The following is a 15,786-nucleotide window of genomic DNA, read 5'->3' as shown; positions in this document are numbered from 1 at the left end:
CAACTCTGGGATGGTGCTATCTTTCGACGTGGATGGGCAAGGTCCTCCGCCTGTACCCATCCGACGTCGTGCTTCCTCTGCTAGCACCCTTTTCCTCCTCATTTTTATATTATCCCACGCCTTCCTCAATATTCTACAGTTTCGCTAAATAAATGGAAAACAAAGAAACATTTCGTGAAAGATATAACGGCTAAGTAATAACAAATTATAAGTTACACGAATAAAATAAAACCGAAATACATCATAAGATAAGCACAGTTGAACTGATTTACATATATATTCCAGAACCGATCTCGAAAGCGTTATATATCAAAAACTATTTGATTATTAGATCATTCTATATGATGTCGACTTACCTGTCTTACACATCCGTGATTATTAAATTCTTCAGTTAATTTCTGCCAACATCTTGCCTTGCTCAAAACGGACTCCGCATCCGTGCGCTTGCACTCAATTACGTCCTTGTACTTGACCACCAAATTGCACAAAATTTCCTGCTCCTGCCTGGCCATCCGCTCCGACTTAGCCATTTCTGTTTATATTGTTGATATTGGCGGGTATATCCCCGGTCGCATTCGGTGTATCGCTACTGCGCATGTCTGCGAAATTACGATTCGAAAAATTTAACGTGGAACAATACTGGAAGACTGTCAACTCTGAAACCCGAAACATCGTCGACAACAATGCGTCATTTCCGCTGGCTCAAACCCCTCCTCCTATGAACCGAGCTGGAGGAGGGTTTTATGATATGATGCGATCGAGGGATCTCCTCGTCGAGCTAGGCCGGCTTCAAACGAGGCCCTCCTCATCTCAAACTTCGAGGGGACTTTTATGATACGGGCCTAAGTGTGAGTCAAGCTTTTCATTGAACCAGTTGATTCAGAATGTACGGATTATAAGTGTCATAAAGACAGCTCGTGAAATGTGAAGTGAAATGTTGTGTGCGTTGTAGTCCTATTTGTGATATGATCAGCAATAAATAAGTAAAACAAGTTACGTTAATTATGCTTTGTTTTTTACATTAACCACCTCTAGTAAACTATATGCCGTATATTTCCGCACGCTGTCAATATTTGAAATATTTAAATGTAGCGAAGCAGATTGTTGTTTCCTTGACTAACACTTTAGGAGTTGCAAACATATGTTACTAATTGCTCGCACGTAGGTGTTTGTAACGTAATAAATGTGTGTCATTCACACATTAATCTCAACGTTATTTTCTTAACGTTTCATTTCTGCATTGCAAAAGTTTTCGTTTCTACTCCGTCATTGAGGTGTATTTCTGCTTTCCGAATACAGATATGTATAACTCGCACGCTCCGCGCGCTCGTTAAGGGGCTCCGCCCCTTAAAACCCCGGTTCCGGCTTCGCCGTCTAGATTTGTGGTCGTTCGAAGACTTTTGAAGTTCGAATAATCTCAACACGGCTAGGGGCCGGCTTCGCCGGCCAGGGGGTAGGGAGGTGCCCCACTCATTCCTCGGAACGGCTTCGCCGTTCCTCGCTGAAGGGCGGCTTTGCCGCCTGGGGGTTTAGAATGCCAGAGGGCGAGGGCATTTCGGAACTGTTTCACCGTTATTCGTTTAAGGGGCGGCTTCGCCGCCCAGAGGTGGGGGGAGTCCACAGCGGTTGCGCCGCTTGAACATCGGGGCGGCTACGCCGCCCGGGGGTTGCTGAAGCTCCCCCTCGCCTACGCCAGGTCCTCGTTGTGGGGCGGCTTCGCCGCCTTGGGGTTGAGGAGCCCCCCCGCGGCTGCTCCGCCTAGTCCTTATAAATGGTCTTCCCCACCGAGAGGGGTGCCCAGGGGGATTCGGGGATTTTAATGTGTTATGCATGCGGTCACCAAAAGTCCACAGTGATCATGTAGCGATGATTGTAAAAGGTAGTGCAATGCGGATTAATAGTGGCGACAAGTACCCATAAAAGAAGACTTAATGGCAAGTTTTTCATTTTTTTTCGGGGGGTTCCTACGGAATACCGGGGGTTTTATACTTGTGTTAAACCAGTGGTCACTAATAGTTCTCATAAATTCCGTGCCGATAAGTCCTAGGGGACCGGAAGAGTGGTCTTACGATTCTTTTCCCTGGAGAGGCTATTTATTAGAAATTTTTTGGGAGGTTTCACGGGGTTATCGGAGGTTTTAATAATTGGTAGGGGCACCGGTTAAATTGTGTCGAAAACTATTCGGAAAGGCAACTTTAAAATTATTTTTTCGGCGATGTTCCAGGAGGTGATCGGGGGTTTTCTGGTATTTTTTCCCGTATGGTTTACGGTGGCTCGCCCTCACCAAATATTCCGGATGTAGAGCTCAGAGGGCACGGGTAGTGCGGCGTAATGTTTGCGAGAGGTTCCCAAATAGGAGACACATTTTACATTTGGGGGGGGTTTCACGGGGATACCGGGGGTTTAAATGTGTGTACTCCTGGCGGTCACCATCCATTCACATAAATTTCGGGGGGATGAGTCGTTGGGGGCGGTGGAATAGTCACGAAAAGTACCGAAAAAGTAGACTTATTTGAAAATTTTATTTTTTTGGGGGGGGGCATGTATGTGGGTTTACCGGGGGTTTATAGGTTTTTACTGCCAGCGGTCATCAATCGTCCACATCAATTCCGTAGCGATGAGTGGTAAGGATTGGAAAAGCGGCGGAATTGTGACGAAAGGTACCCGACAAGGCTACTTATATGCTAATTTTAATTTTTTAGGGGGTTTCGGGGGGTTAAAAGATGACGGTACTATATGGTCACATTCATTTACTGTCATGTATAAAAGAATTGTGCCCTATGACATCCATATTTCGAAAGTAATACAATAAAAAGCAAACCAGTCCCTGAAAAATGTTAGCAGTGCCCGCCATTTTTATTTTTTCGCGGTTAAATCCATTAAATAATTATTAAACTGTTTATGTCTTCTGAAAGACAATGCATAGCTGTATGTAACTACAAAGTTTGAAAGAAATCGGTTGAGTTGAAATTGACAAAACCTTGTGTTAATCTTTTGAAAATCGTAATTTTCGGTGATTTTCGGAATATTTTAATTTTATTCTCAGTAACCAAGGACGATGAAAGAAAAACGGTACCTACATTTCGTAGACTATGTTATGAGCATATATAATAATCATTTTCAATATCCTACACCTGTAATTACGACTAGGGGAGCGGAAGTTATGAAATATTTTTCGAAAAACCAATTTTTGGACGCCATTTTGGCAGCAAATTTCTTAAAAAGAAACTTATAACATTACATAAATACGTTACTACATTTACCAGCTTTCAAAAAATTCATTAACAATCCGTGTGGCACGCACGGTTCGCGCGCAGTAAAATAAAAACCGGAGGACGGTCCCCGGAAAAAGCGCGATTTCGGCCATTTTGTCATCCTAGCGACGACACGTGGCGGAAACTTCCGGTTTTCGGATTTTTCCTCCGAATCATTTCCGGTTCCCCGCACGCGTGCCAAATTTCAGCTCTGCAGCACTTCTAGAAGTGGTCGGGAATTTGTATCCATGAGTGAGTCAGTCACCACGAGGGCTGTATATAGATAGGACTCGCACGCTCCGCGCGCTCGTTAAGGGGCTCCGCCCCTTAAAACCCCGGTTCCGGCTTCGCCGTCTACATTTGTGGTCGCACGAAGACTTTTAAAGTTCGAATAATCTCACCTTAGCTAGGGGCCGGCTTCGCCGGCCAGGGGGTAGGGAGGCGCCCCACTCATTCCTCGAAACGGCTTCGCCGCCCAGGGGTTGAGTGTGAGTTGAGATGGGGGGAGTCTACAGCGGCTTTTGCGCTTGAGCATCGCCGGCTTCGCCGCCCGAGGGTTACTGAAGCTCCCCCTCGCCTACTCCAGTTACTCCTCGGAACGGCTTCGCCGTTCCTCGTTGTGGGGCGGCTTCGCCGCCTTGGGGTTGAGGAGCCCCCCCGCGGCTGCTCCGCTTAATCCTCATTAATGCTCTTCTCCACCGAGAGGGGTGCCCAGGGGGTTTCGGGGGTTTTAATGTGTTATGCATGCGGTCACCAATCGTCCACAGTGATCACGTAGCGATGATTGTAAAGGGTTGTGCATTACGGAGTAATAGTGGCGACAAATACCCATAAAAAATACTTAATGGCAAGTTTTTCATTTTTTGCGGGGGGTTCCAACGGGATACCGGGGGTTTTATACTTGAGTTAAACCAGTGGTCACAAATCGTTCTCAAAAATTCCGTGGTGATAAGTCCTAGGGGTCTGGAACAGTAGTCTGACGATTCTTTTACCTGGAGAGGCGATTTATTAGGCATTTTTGGGAGGTTTCACGGAGTTATCGGGGGTTTTAATAAGTGGTAGGGGCACCGGTTAAATTGTGACGAATACTATTCGGAAAGGCGACTGTAAAATTTTTTTTTCGGCGATGTTCCAGGAGGTGATCGAGGGTTTTCTGGTATTTTTCCCCGTATGGTTTACGGTGGCTCGCCCTCACCAAATATTCCGGATCTAGAGCTCAGAGGGGACGGGTAGTGCGGCGTAATGTTTGCGAGAAGTTCCCAAATAGGAGACTAAATGACACATTTTACAATTGGGGGGATTTCAGGGGGATACCGGGGGTTTAAATGTGTGTACTCCTGGCGGTCACCATCCGTTCACATAAATTCCGTGGGGATGAGTCGTTGGGGGCGGTGGAATAGTCACGAAAAGTACACAAAAAGTAGACTTAAATGCAAAATTTTATTTTTGGGGGGTAGGTATGTGGGTTTACCGGGGGTTTATAGATTTTTACTGCCAGCGGTCATCAATCGTCCACATCAATTCCGTAGCGATGAGTGGTAAGGATTGGAAAAGCGGCGGAATTGTGACGAAAGCACCCGAAAAGGCTAATTATATGCAAATTTTAATTTTTTAGGGGGTTTCGGGGGGTTTAAAGATGACGATAGTATATGGTCACATTCATTTACTGTCATATCTAAAAGAAGTATGCCCTACGACATCCATATTTCGAGAGTAATACAATAAAAAGCAATCCAGTCCCTGAAAAAAGTGAGTAGTGCCCGCCATTTTTATTTTTTCGCGGTTTAATCCATTGAATCATTTATAAAATGTTTATGTTTAATAAAAGACAATGCATTGCTGTATGTAACTACAAAGTTTGAAAGAAATCGGTCAGGTAAAAATTGACAAAATCTTGTGTTAATCTTTTGGAAATCGTAATTTTCGGTGATTTTCGGAATATTTTAATTTTTTTCTGAGTAACCAAGGACGACGAAAGAAAATTGTTACCTAAATTTCTTAGAAGATGTTATAAGCATATATAATAATCATTTTCGTTATCCTACACCTTAAATTAAGTCGAAGGGAGCGGAAGTTATGATATTTTATTCGAAAAACGAATTTTTGGACGCCATTTTGGCTGCAATTTTCTTAAAAACAAATTAATATCATTACGTAATAACGTGCCCACGTTTATCAGCTTTCAAAAAATGCATTAAACATCCATGTGGCACGAACGGTTCGCGCGCAGTAAAATAAAAACCGAAAAACGGTCCCCGGAAAAAGCCCGATTTCGGCCATTTTGTCGTCCTGGCGACGACACGTGGCGGAAACTTCCGGTTTTCGGATTTTTCCTCCGCATCATTTTGGATTCCCCGCACGAGTGCCAAATTTCAGCTCTCCAGCACTTCTGGAAGTGGTCGGGAATTTGTATCCATCAGTGAGTCAGTTACCTCAAGGGCTGTATATAGATAGGATACTTACGTTGCTAGTTATGTTTTTCCATACTAATCACGCATACACTAATGGAAACAAATATCGGAAGTGCAAGCAATACGCAATTTATATGATCAATAAATATACGGCCGTTTGTAAAGCAATAACTGCATCTCAAACATACAAATGCTTCGGTATTACTCATAAATCTACCCTTGCCCAAAGGTATTGCATAATTTTTGTGTACAGCAATAAAAAAATATGTCTGAGATGCGATATCACATCGAATTATCCATTATGAAGTAAAAATTTCAATGCACTTTGCTGAATCAATTTCTTTTGTTTGATAGTGTTACGAATTTTCCGCGCCGCGGAGGAGTCAGATGCAGTGTTGTCAAGCGTAGCCTAGCGGGTTGAACCCAAATCGCTACCGAGTATCGGCTGCCGAGCTGGCTAGTAGCAAGGTCGGTAAAAGGCAGGTCGTGTCACGCTCCCATAGTGCATTTCGGTTTGATCATCTTGGTTCCCACCTGTCTGTTGTTTACATGGTGTTTGCATAGGGCATATGAATTAATTTCAAAAAATTGTGTGCTGCAGTGCTCCGATTTGCTCCAATTCCACGAAAAACGGAGTATGAATATTTCGTTTTCCTTCTGATCGTAAAAGAAAGGCTCCTTGGTCGATAGATTGCAGAAGAAACAAATGGAAATCTACAATAACATCGCACATTGTGAGGTAAGGAAGTGACAATATTATAAGTATTTTTTGCCTGTATTTGTACTTTGTAAATATTTATATATTCAACGTAAGTCTTAATAATTCTAGCAATAGTCTATGTCAATGAGGGAACGTCACATAGTAGAAATATAGGCTTCTCAAAAGTTGTTGACAACGCTGTTGTCACCAGCATATTTTGATACGGATTCATCACGCTTTGCCTTGAAATTATGTTAAGTAATGCAAAAGTGCCAAACTTTTCAATGTTATTTATTACTTCGGGTCATGTTTCATACGGAATAATACGGAAATGGTGCATTTTCATTGTAAATTAGTAGAATAATCGGATCGTATGTAGGCTCGCTTGCGCCAGTATACATTTCTTCAATTCAGTTTTATACGTGCAATGGATAATGCCTTCTCTGTTCAGAAATTCCTCAATTTTTACGAATATTATTATTTAGGTTTGTTTCACTGCGGAGAAGTTAAGAGTGTCGTCAACAGGATGGTCGCAAACTACATAAACAAACTGCCGTTCCAACAGCGATTTCTGGAAAAAGGTATGTATTCTGAAGATAAGTTATACAAAGTTTGAATAAGTTTACATAGTTTTAATATTACAAATTGGCGACAGTCGAATCTAGTCTTTTCTAATAATTTCAGTTTTTTATGCACTTTTGGAAGTCGTAATAAGATGTCCTGTTAAACTCGTGCATTCGTTATACGTTATGCATAGAAATTCTTGCATCCAAACAACTCGGATATCAACCCGTGTGCTGGAGGAGAGTTGGTGGAAGAACCAGACGTTCCCGACTGTCAACAGGACGAGATGTTGGTGATTAATTAGGAAATCCGGATGCTGAAAGCAAAAGTAAGTGTATTATGATATTATGGAAAAGTATTTACAAATTATGATTGTGAAGTTCAATGCAACCATGTACGAGAAAGTTATATGCTTTACTCGAGTTTTAATTCTGCTAGTGTGTAGTAAATTTATGAGTTATGTAGTAGAATATTGAATTATCACTTGTTACGTTATTTGTTTGGCTTTCAGTTAACTTTTTTGTATCAGTGCTGTTGAAGTGATATTTTCATGATACTGGATATTATGCACATCGAATTGCAGTAACCTATAACTTCATACATGGACTCCTTCGCGTATAAATTTATATAAAGCCTATGTACCGTTTATAAAGTTGTCTGGTAGTTTTTGAGAATGTCGCAAAGTATATCTTCATTTAAAGGAAGGGTCTATTGACAGGAATTTAATTAAAGTGTGGGCTATAGGGATATCAATATATGGCAGTTCAATTATTTGACAGTTATTTGAGTGCAGTCATTGTGTGTTGAATTCATGGGAATAAGGACATGTGGTATTATGTGAGGTTAAGTTATTGAGAGTGTAACAGTAGTGTGGGAAAAATAGACCTTAAATCTATGCTATCATTCATTTACTGTGTAAATGGTGCACCAACATCAGCCCATTTTATTGTGGATTAGTGCAAAAGTTGAACATTATATGGCCAAATTCATGCAAAAAGTAATAAATATTCAACATTGTAATAGATACTAATCATTATATGTGTTAATAGATTACCCACTGTAGGATGTGAATCAATATGGTGAAGCCTAATGAAAATGACCACATACAATTTATAATCTGATATTATTGTGATGAGCATTGCTTTTCGCAGGCATTACCTGTCCTTCCTATGCAAACTATTTCCAAGGTTGTTCCTATTATTTCTGCCATTTTTTCAGGTTGAACTATGATGAGCTAGTCAGGTGAAGCAGCAACAAAATAAAAATGTACTCATGAAAGCATTTGAACTGTGGAATGACTGCTGGATAAATTAAGGAAGCAAGTGACCGTCTTATGAGGAATACTGCCTAAGTCTTGGAAGCTGTTTCATAAGTACACAGGTGTAAGTAGATGTTTTTTTCCATTGTCCTCCCTTGCAATCGCAAAATATTGTTATAAATTTATAACATATTACCAAGGTTTTTTTTATCATTATTGTCATCCTTCTAGGTTGAATGGTCTATGGTCAGTTGAAGCGTGTACATATTACTCATGAGAGCTGGTAAAATCATTGGAATTGTAGAATTTTGCTGGATAATTTAAGGACAATGTGACAGTTTCCTGGGGGAACATTATTGAAAGAAGTCATAGATGCTGTTCCACAACCATAAAGGTGTAAGTAGATGTATTTTTTCATCCAGTCCTTCCCTTGCTACATATTTCCATGGTTGTTCTTTTAATTCTAATAATTCTTCTAGGTTGATATATGATCCATGGTCAGGTGAAGTGTGAACATGTTACTTATGAGAGCTGGTAAAATCATTTGAATTGTAGAATGTAGATAGAGAAATTAAGGAAGCAAGTGAGGGTCTTATGGGGAACATTGTCGGAAAAGTTTATGAAGCTGTCTCATAACCACACATGTGTAAGTAGGTGCATTTTTTCATCTTGTGTTCCGTTGCAACATATTCCCAATGGTGTTCATATCATTATTATCATTCTTCTAGGTTGAATTATGATCTATGGTCAGTTGAGGCATTAACACGGTATTCATGAGAGATGGTGAAATCAGTTGAATTATGGAATGATGGCAGGAGAATTTAAGGAAGAAGTTGGTTGCCTCATGAGGATTATTTATTAAAAAAATGGTAAGTCATGTAAGAGAATTAGAACTTGTTTCAATAATGTTAATGTGCACATTTTTCCCACCCTTTTATAGGCTACAAAATATTTTTGTAGGATTAGTTTGGGAACTGGGTAGTATTTAGTAATGGCATGAGCTAGCTTGTGTTATTTGAGAATATGATACCTTATATATTGCTATGAACAGCCTTTCATATAGCTGGTAAATGCTGAATGACATGTTAACTTTATTCTCATGTTTGGTTAATATGTGAGATTTTACAACCTGTGAAAGTTATGTAGCATGTATTGTTTCAAATAGTCTTTGTAATTCTATTTCAGGTGTACAAGGATTTTATTTGGATCTTACATCAGGGAGAATATCAGTTTATTTTAAGAAGTTGATGACTTTAAGTATGGAATTGCTGGCATTTGGTATACTTTTTATAATGGTTTTTATATGTTGTGTTTTCTAGCAGCCTGGTGCAATGGTTATTGATGAACTACTTGAAGAACAGTTATTCTTATTCCAGGATGATAATATGCATATTATAACTATCCCTCTTAATGATCAGTGCACACTCATATGACTTATGTGAATATAGATACAGTTTTGTGATTAACTTAACCGTGGAGATTGTAGTGAATTATAATATAAGAATGTGATTATGATGAGCCTGGATGATTTATTTCTCTCTCCATCAATGCAACATTATTAGTATAGTTTGACTGCATATTGAGATGCACCATATCTTTCCTTTCGGGGTTATCTCCTGCATTTAGCTCGGTATTTATCATTTCGTTTCATTTAATACCCATTATGTCTGTACCCCACCCTGTATCTATAGTGCATTTCAGCCCATAATATATCCATTAAAATTAACACATGAGCGAGGTATTCTACTGGATTTGTAAAACTACTTCCTACAATTTAACAGGCTTTATGCTTCAGTTATTTACATCCATGATTGTCTTGTCATTGTTAATTGTCTGAGTCTAATTGCTCAATTTGGAATGCATTTGCTCCGTGCAGCATTTGCTGACTTAAAATCAGTGATTGAGTTTGGAATCCATCCTATTCTAATTAATGTTCTGATGTATATTCATTTATTGCAGTTATTTGTAAAATCTTTAATGTACCTAAAGGCTCACCTGAGTGCACACTGACATCAGTGTGTCAGATTATTTGCCGTGATTCTTGGAATATTTGCATGCGGATTATTCTAGTATTACATTCATTATTGGGATTGGCAATATTTACAATTTCTAACTAATTAACATAGGCCTCAACTTTAGACAATTAATAAGCATTCAATGAGAGTTTATTATTATCATATGGACATGTTATCACTTTCCTAGGTTCCTTTGTCATCTATGGTTTGGTGAATTGTGAACATGTTAGCCATGAGAGTTGTTAAATGAATTAAAGAATGGAATAACATCTGTGTTAACTTTGGGAGCAAGTGAGTCTCATTCGGAACATTGTGGAAACAGTCTATGAAGATGAATGATTGGCAAGCATGAGTAAGTAGGAGCATTTTTCATTTGTCTTGCCTTTTCGAAATGTATCCAAGGATGTCCTTATAATTATTTTCTTTCTTCTAGGTTGATCTGTCTTCAATGGTGGAGCAAATGAGATACCCATCAGGGACATTGCTTTAGGAAAATCTTAGTATTTTTGACCTGTGGGGATGGTGAAGTCTGATTATCTTTGGTAACGTTGGTGAAGTAAGTTTGATAAGCTGTCTCTAATCTGTCTCTTAAGTTAGATAAAATCAGGGCAAAGCTGTTATAATGCAAGTATATAATGCAATGCAAATTATAATGCAATGCTGGTATATGCTATTGGAGTATATGAGGCCTTATGCATTGCTGTGAACTTGTCATTTTGCAGGCATATGGTAATGGTGAATGGCATTTCAACTTTATTTTACATATTTGGATAATGTGTGAGACTACTGCAATCTGCAATCCTTGGAAATTATGTAATATGTACTGTTTCCGATGGTCTTTTTAATTGTATTTCAGGTTTGCAAGGATTTTATTAGGATCTTACATCAGGAGGAATATCAGTATATTTAGAAGTTGATGATTTTAAGTATGGAATTGATGTTTAGTACAATCCATTTATTTTAAGATATTATTCTATGAACTACAAACACAATTACATAGTTCTGATTTTTTCGGGATCATGGTTTAAGTGTTGTTGGGTATTCTATACACTGACCTATAATGATAACTTGGATGAACATAACTTTTTCCTTTTGAATGTTGATTTCCCATGAACATACTTGTGCATCTCAAATTGAATGGTTTGTTCAATTAATTACATTGTTAACTCTTCGGTTTACTTTGTCTCATGGTATTTATATGTTATGTTTTCTAGCAGCCTGGTGCAGTGGATAATCATGAACTATTTGAAAAACTGTTCTTCTTAATCCGGGACAGGATACTATGCATTAAGTGGCAGGCTGGATTTGTAATCCTGAGGGTGATACCTGTTGTGTGGACCTTACTGCTACATTTGCCAGCATTAGCAAAATCATCATTCCTTAAAGTCTAGACATTATGGCAGTGCACCTTTAAATGGATGTTTTAAAAGCCTTAAATTATGTGCATCTGTTTTGAAATTAGTTTGATCAAATTGTACTACTATTTCAACAAAATTATATTTTATTTATTCTGGAAAAATTCTATTCTATTGCCCATGACTTTCTGTTTTAATGATCAAACATTACTTTATATGACTGTAATTGTAAATAGTTATGTGATTTACTGAACTGTGGAGATTGTAGTGAATTTTATTATAATATAAGGATGTGATTACGATGTGCCAGCTTTTTTTATTTCTATCCAGCAATTCATCTCAATAAGTATTTTAATTGTTAATGGTCTGGGTGTAATTTGGAATGCATTTGCTCTGTGCTGAATTAAATGCAGTTGCAGTCAGATTATTTGTCATGATTCTTAGAAAATTGGTAAGCAGATGGTTCTAGTATTACATACATGATTTGGAGTAGCTATGTTAATAAATTCACAACCCTCTTAGATCAGTCATCCTATCGCTTGGTTTGGGCATTTTTCGAGAGTCGAACCAAGGTCCTCAGACTAAAATACCGCCATATAATATAATTTTAATAATTTAATTTTTATTTAATAAAATAATAAAAGTATTATCAGGTATGCTATAATTTCCTATAACCTTGGGAGATTTCATGAATCTAACTTCATAAATGAAGGAATGAAACATGGTTCCTTGTACCTATTCACCCGGATCGCTGAAGACAATTTTTGTTGTGTGGGTTGGGGATTTTTTCAGAGTTGAACCGAGATCTTCAGGGTCGAAAACCGCCCTTATTATCTAGTATAATGTAATTAACTATGATCGTGGAAAATTCCATGCACCGGACTTCCTAATTAAGGAAGTGAGACATGGTTCCTTGTACCTATACACACGGAGCGCTGTAGAACGAATGTTTTTTTCGCTTGGCTTGTAAATTTTTCCAGAGTCGAACCGAGGTCGTCAGACTAAAAACCGCCCATGTTATCAAGTATACTATAATTTCCTATGACCTTGGGAGATTTCATGAATCTAATTTCATAAATAAAGGAATAAAACATGGTTCCTTGTACCTATGCACCCGGAGCGCTGAAGTAAGAAAATTTTTGTCGCGTGGGTTGACAATTTTTCTAGAGTCGAACCGAGGTCTTCAGTGTCAAAAACTACCCGTGTTCGCAAGTATATTATAATTATCTATGACCATGGAAAATTTCATGTACCAGACTTCCTAAATAAGGAAGCAAGACATGGTGCCTTACAACCCATGCATCCAGAGCGCTGCAGTGCGAAATTTATTTTTCCCGTGAGTTGACAATTTTTCTGGAGTCGAACCGAGGTCTTCAGTGTCAAAAACTGCCCGTGTTCGCAAGTATATTATAATCATCTATGACCATGGAAAATTTCATGTACCAGACTTCCTAAATAAGGAAGCAAGACATGGTGCCTTACAACCCATGCATCCAGAGCGCTGCAGTGCGAAATTTATTTTTCCCGTGAGTTGACAATTTTTCTAGAGTCGAACCGAGGTCTTCAGTGTCAAAAACTGCCCGTGTTCGCAAGTATATTATAATCATCTATGACCATGGAAAATTTCATGTACCAGACTTCCTAAATAAGGAAGCAAGACATGGTGCCTTACAACCCATGCATCCAGAGCGCTGCAGTGCGAAATTTATTTTTCCCGTGAGTTGACAATTTTTCTGGAGTCGAACCGAGGTCTTCAGTGTCAAAAACTGCCCGTGTTCGCAAGTATATTATAATCATCTATGACCATGGAAAATTTCATGTACCAGACTTCCTAAATAAGGAAGCAAGACATGGTGCCTTACAACCCATGCATCCAGAGCGCTGCAGTGCGAAATTTATTTTTCCCGTGAGTTGACAATTTTTCTGGAGTCGAACCGAGGTCTTCAGTGTCAAAAACTGCCCGTGTTCGCAAGTATATTATAATCATCTATGACCATGGAAAATTTCATGTACCAGACTTCCTAAATAAGGAAGCAAGACATGGTGCCTTACAACCCATGCATCCAGAGCGCTGCAGTGCGAAATTTATTTTTCCCGTGAGTTGACAATTTTTCTAGAGTCGAACCGAGGTCTTCAGTGTCAAAAACTGCCCGTGTTCGCAAGTATATTATAATCATCTATGACCATGGAAAATTTCATGTACCAGACTTCCTAAATAAGGAAGAAAGACATGGTGCCTTACAACTCATGCATACAGAGCGCTGCAGTGCGAAATTTATTTTTCCCGTGATTTGACAATTTTTCTAGAGTCGAACCGTGGACCATAGACTCAAAATACAGACGTATCATAAATTTCCATTTTATTAACTATTTATAAAAAAAATTTCATGTCCCTGCATCGATTACGTTGTGAGATAACCGTGTTCCCTTTTACCTATGTCTCCCATTTAAATGCACGTAAAATTTGAATTCCCGCCGCGCTTGAGAATCAAGATGGCGGATTACATTGGTCAAGTCATGGCCACCTATAATACAGGCCGGAACATGGAATTTTGGCAACGCTGTGCCGGGGTGCGATTGTGTTTGCTCAAGAGCATGGCGACTTATGCGTGAAGAGTGTCCGTGTGACCTAAGAAGCATTAAATCTCTTGTTAAAAAGGCAGAACTGGACTTATTTTGTGGATATCCCATTGGCTAAAGGTACGTACAATAGTTTAAAGATATTTTTTGGGAGCTGAAGGAGGAAAATCACGTTTATTACTTCAAAAGTATTGTGATCACATGCCGGCCGGCCATTAATGGAGGGGAATTGAGAGTGCAACAATACTGGTTTTAAATGGGGAAAAAGAATTATTTTTTTGTACTGTGTTTTGCCTTACGGCAAGTAAAATAGTTAAAAGATATTCTCAGTGTATTGTGAGTGGATATTCAGCAGTATTTCATCCAAAGCATTGCGTCTCTTGGCGGCCGGCCACGAAGGAACATTAAGAGAACACAAATGAAACGAAGTGTATTTGTCGGGTATTTAAATGCTGCGTTGTTTTTTATAATATTATTATTCTTGAGTTAACAGTGATTGCTATATTTGGTTGCCTTATGAATAACTATGTGTAGCTGTATCTATAATAACGTCGTATATTATTGAAGGAAGAATGGCTACTCATTAACTCTATTAATGTTTCTAGGTACTAATGTCATTCATACTTTCCAAACTAATCATGAATGCACTCCTTTTTTCTGTAATCAGCGAAACTATTTTTATTCATGCAACTTTCCATTGTTTTCATTTAAGGTGCCCAAACGTTATCGTGTGCCATATTGCAGAAGCAACTACCTATCCACCAAGAACAAGGGGTATGTGACTGTGTTCCAGTTCACCAAAGATGAACGCAGTTGACAGAAGTGGCTGAAGAATATCCCTCGGAAGGATTGGAATCTTTCTTCAAGCGCAATAGTTTGCGTCAAGCATTTTGCTGAGCAGGATATCCTACACCGTGTAACTTACATGAATAAGAACGTTGAAGTGAAAAGTTACGAGTTAGATCGCCTAAAGTTGTCCCCTGGTGCTACTCCCACAGTGTTTCAGGCCCTCTCCTCTTCTTAAAACTTCTTATTGTGATCAGTGAACCATGAAAATCTGTGAAAATAAGTAGATGAGTTGTACTTCTAAGAAATGAAATCAGGAAATATTGTATGAATCAGTGGAACAGGAAAAGACTGCTGATGAAATGATAATATTTATCATTATTTCCGAAATGCATGCTAATTTGACATCTGGCCGCCTTCTACTACTGAAGGTATATTGGAAAATCAATTGCTACTAAGTGATACGGAATATATAAGTGGTATTTTGAACTAATTCATCTTTCCCTTGCAGGTAGAACTTCTTGTTGTGATCAGTGAACTATGAAAACCTGTGAACATAAGTAGATGTAAATCTTGGAAATGAGATCAACAAATATTTTATGAATCGGTGGAACATGAAAGAACATTGATGAAATGTCAATATTTGTTCTCTTATCGATAAGGGCACCTTAATTGATAATTATCCGCCTTACAATATTCTAGGTATATTGAAAATCCAAGGGTACTGAGTGATATATCTATACGTGGTATTTTTGAACTAATCCATCTTTCTCTTGCAGGTAAAACTCCTTATTGTGATCAGTGAAGCATGAAAATCTGTGGAAATAATTAAAGATGAAATGAACGAATATTGTATGAATTAG

The 15,786-nt window shown here is 38.8% G+C and overlaps 1 long non-coding RNA gene across 7 annotated transcripts; it reads left to right on the top strand.

The window, feature by feature from the left end:
* Positions 1 to 8,793: 8,793 nt before the first annotated feature.
* Positions 8,794 to 11,519, top strand: LOC124154967. Of its 7 annotated transcripts, none has more exons than XR_006864073.1 (3): positions 8,794 to 8,833; positions 10,390 to 10,554; positions 10,636 to 10,932. It is a non-coding gene; the product is annotated as an uncharacterized LOC124154967 (long non-coding RNA). The 7 variants fall into 7 exon arrangements; XR_006864071.1 differs by lacking the exon at positions 8,794 to 8,833 and adding an exon at positions 9,405 to 9,444; XR_006864072.1 differs by lacking the exon at positions 8,794 to 8,833 and adding an exon at positions 9,426 to 9,465.
* Positions 11,520 to 15,786: the final 4,267 nt, after the last annotated feature.

This window comes from Ischnura elegans, chromosome 3 (assembly GCF_921293095.1).
Source record: "Ischnura elegans chromosome 3, ioIscEleg1.1, whole genome shotgun sequence".
NCBI lineage: Eukaryota > Metazoa > Arthropoda > Insecta > Odonata > Coenagrionidae > Ischnura > Ischnura elegans.
This window is presented reverse-complemented; position numbering and strand designations above follow the sequence as displayed.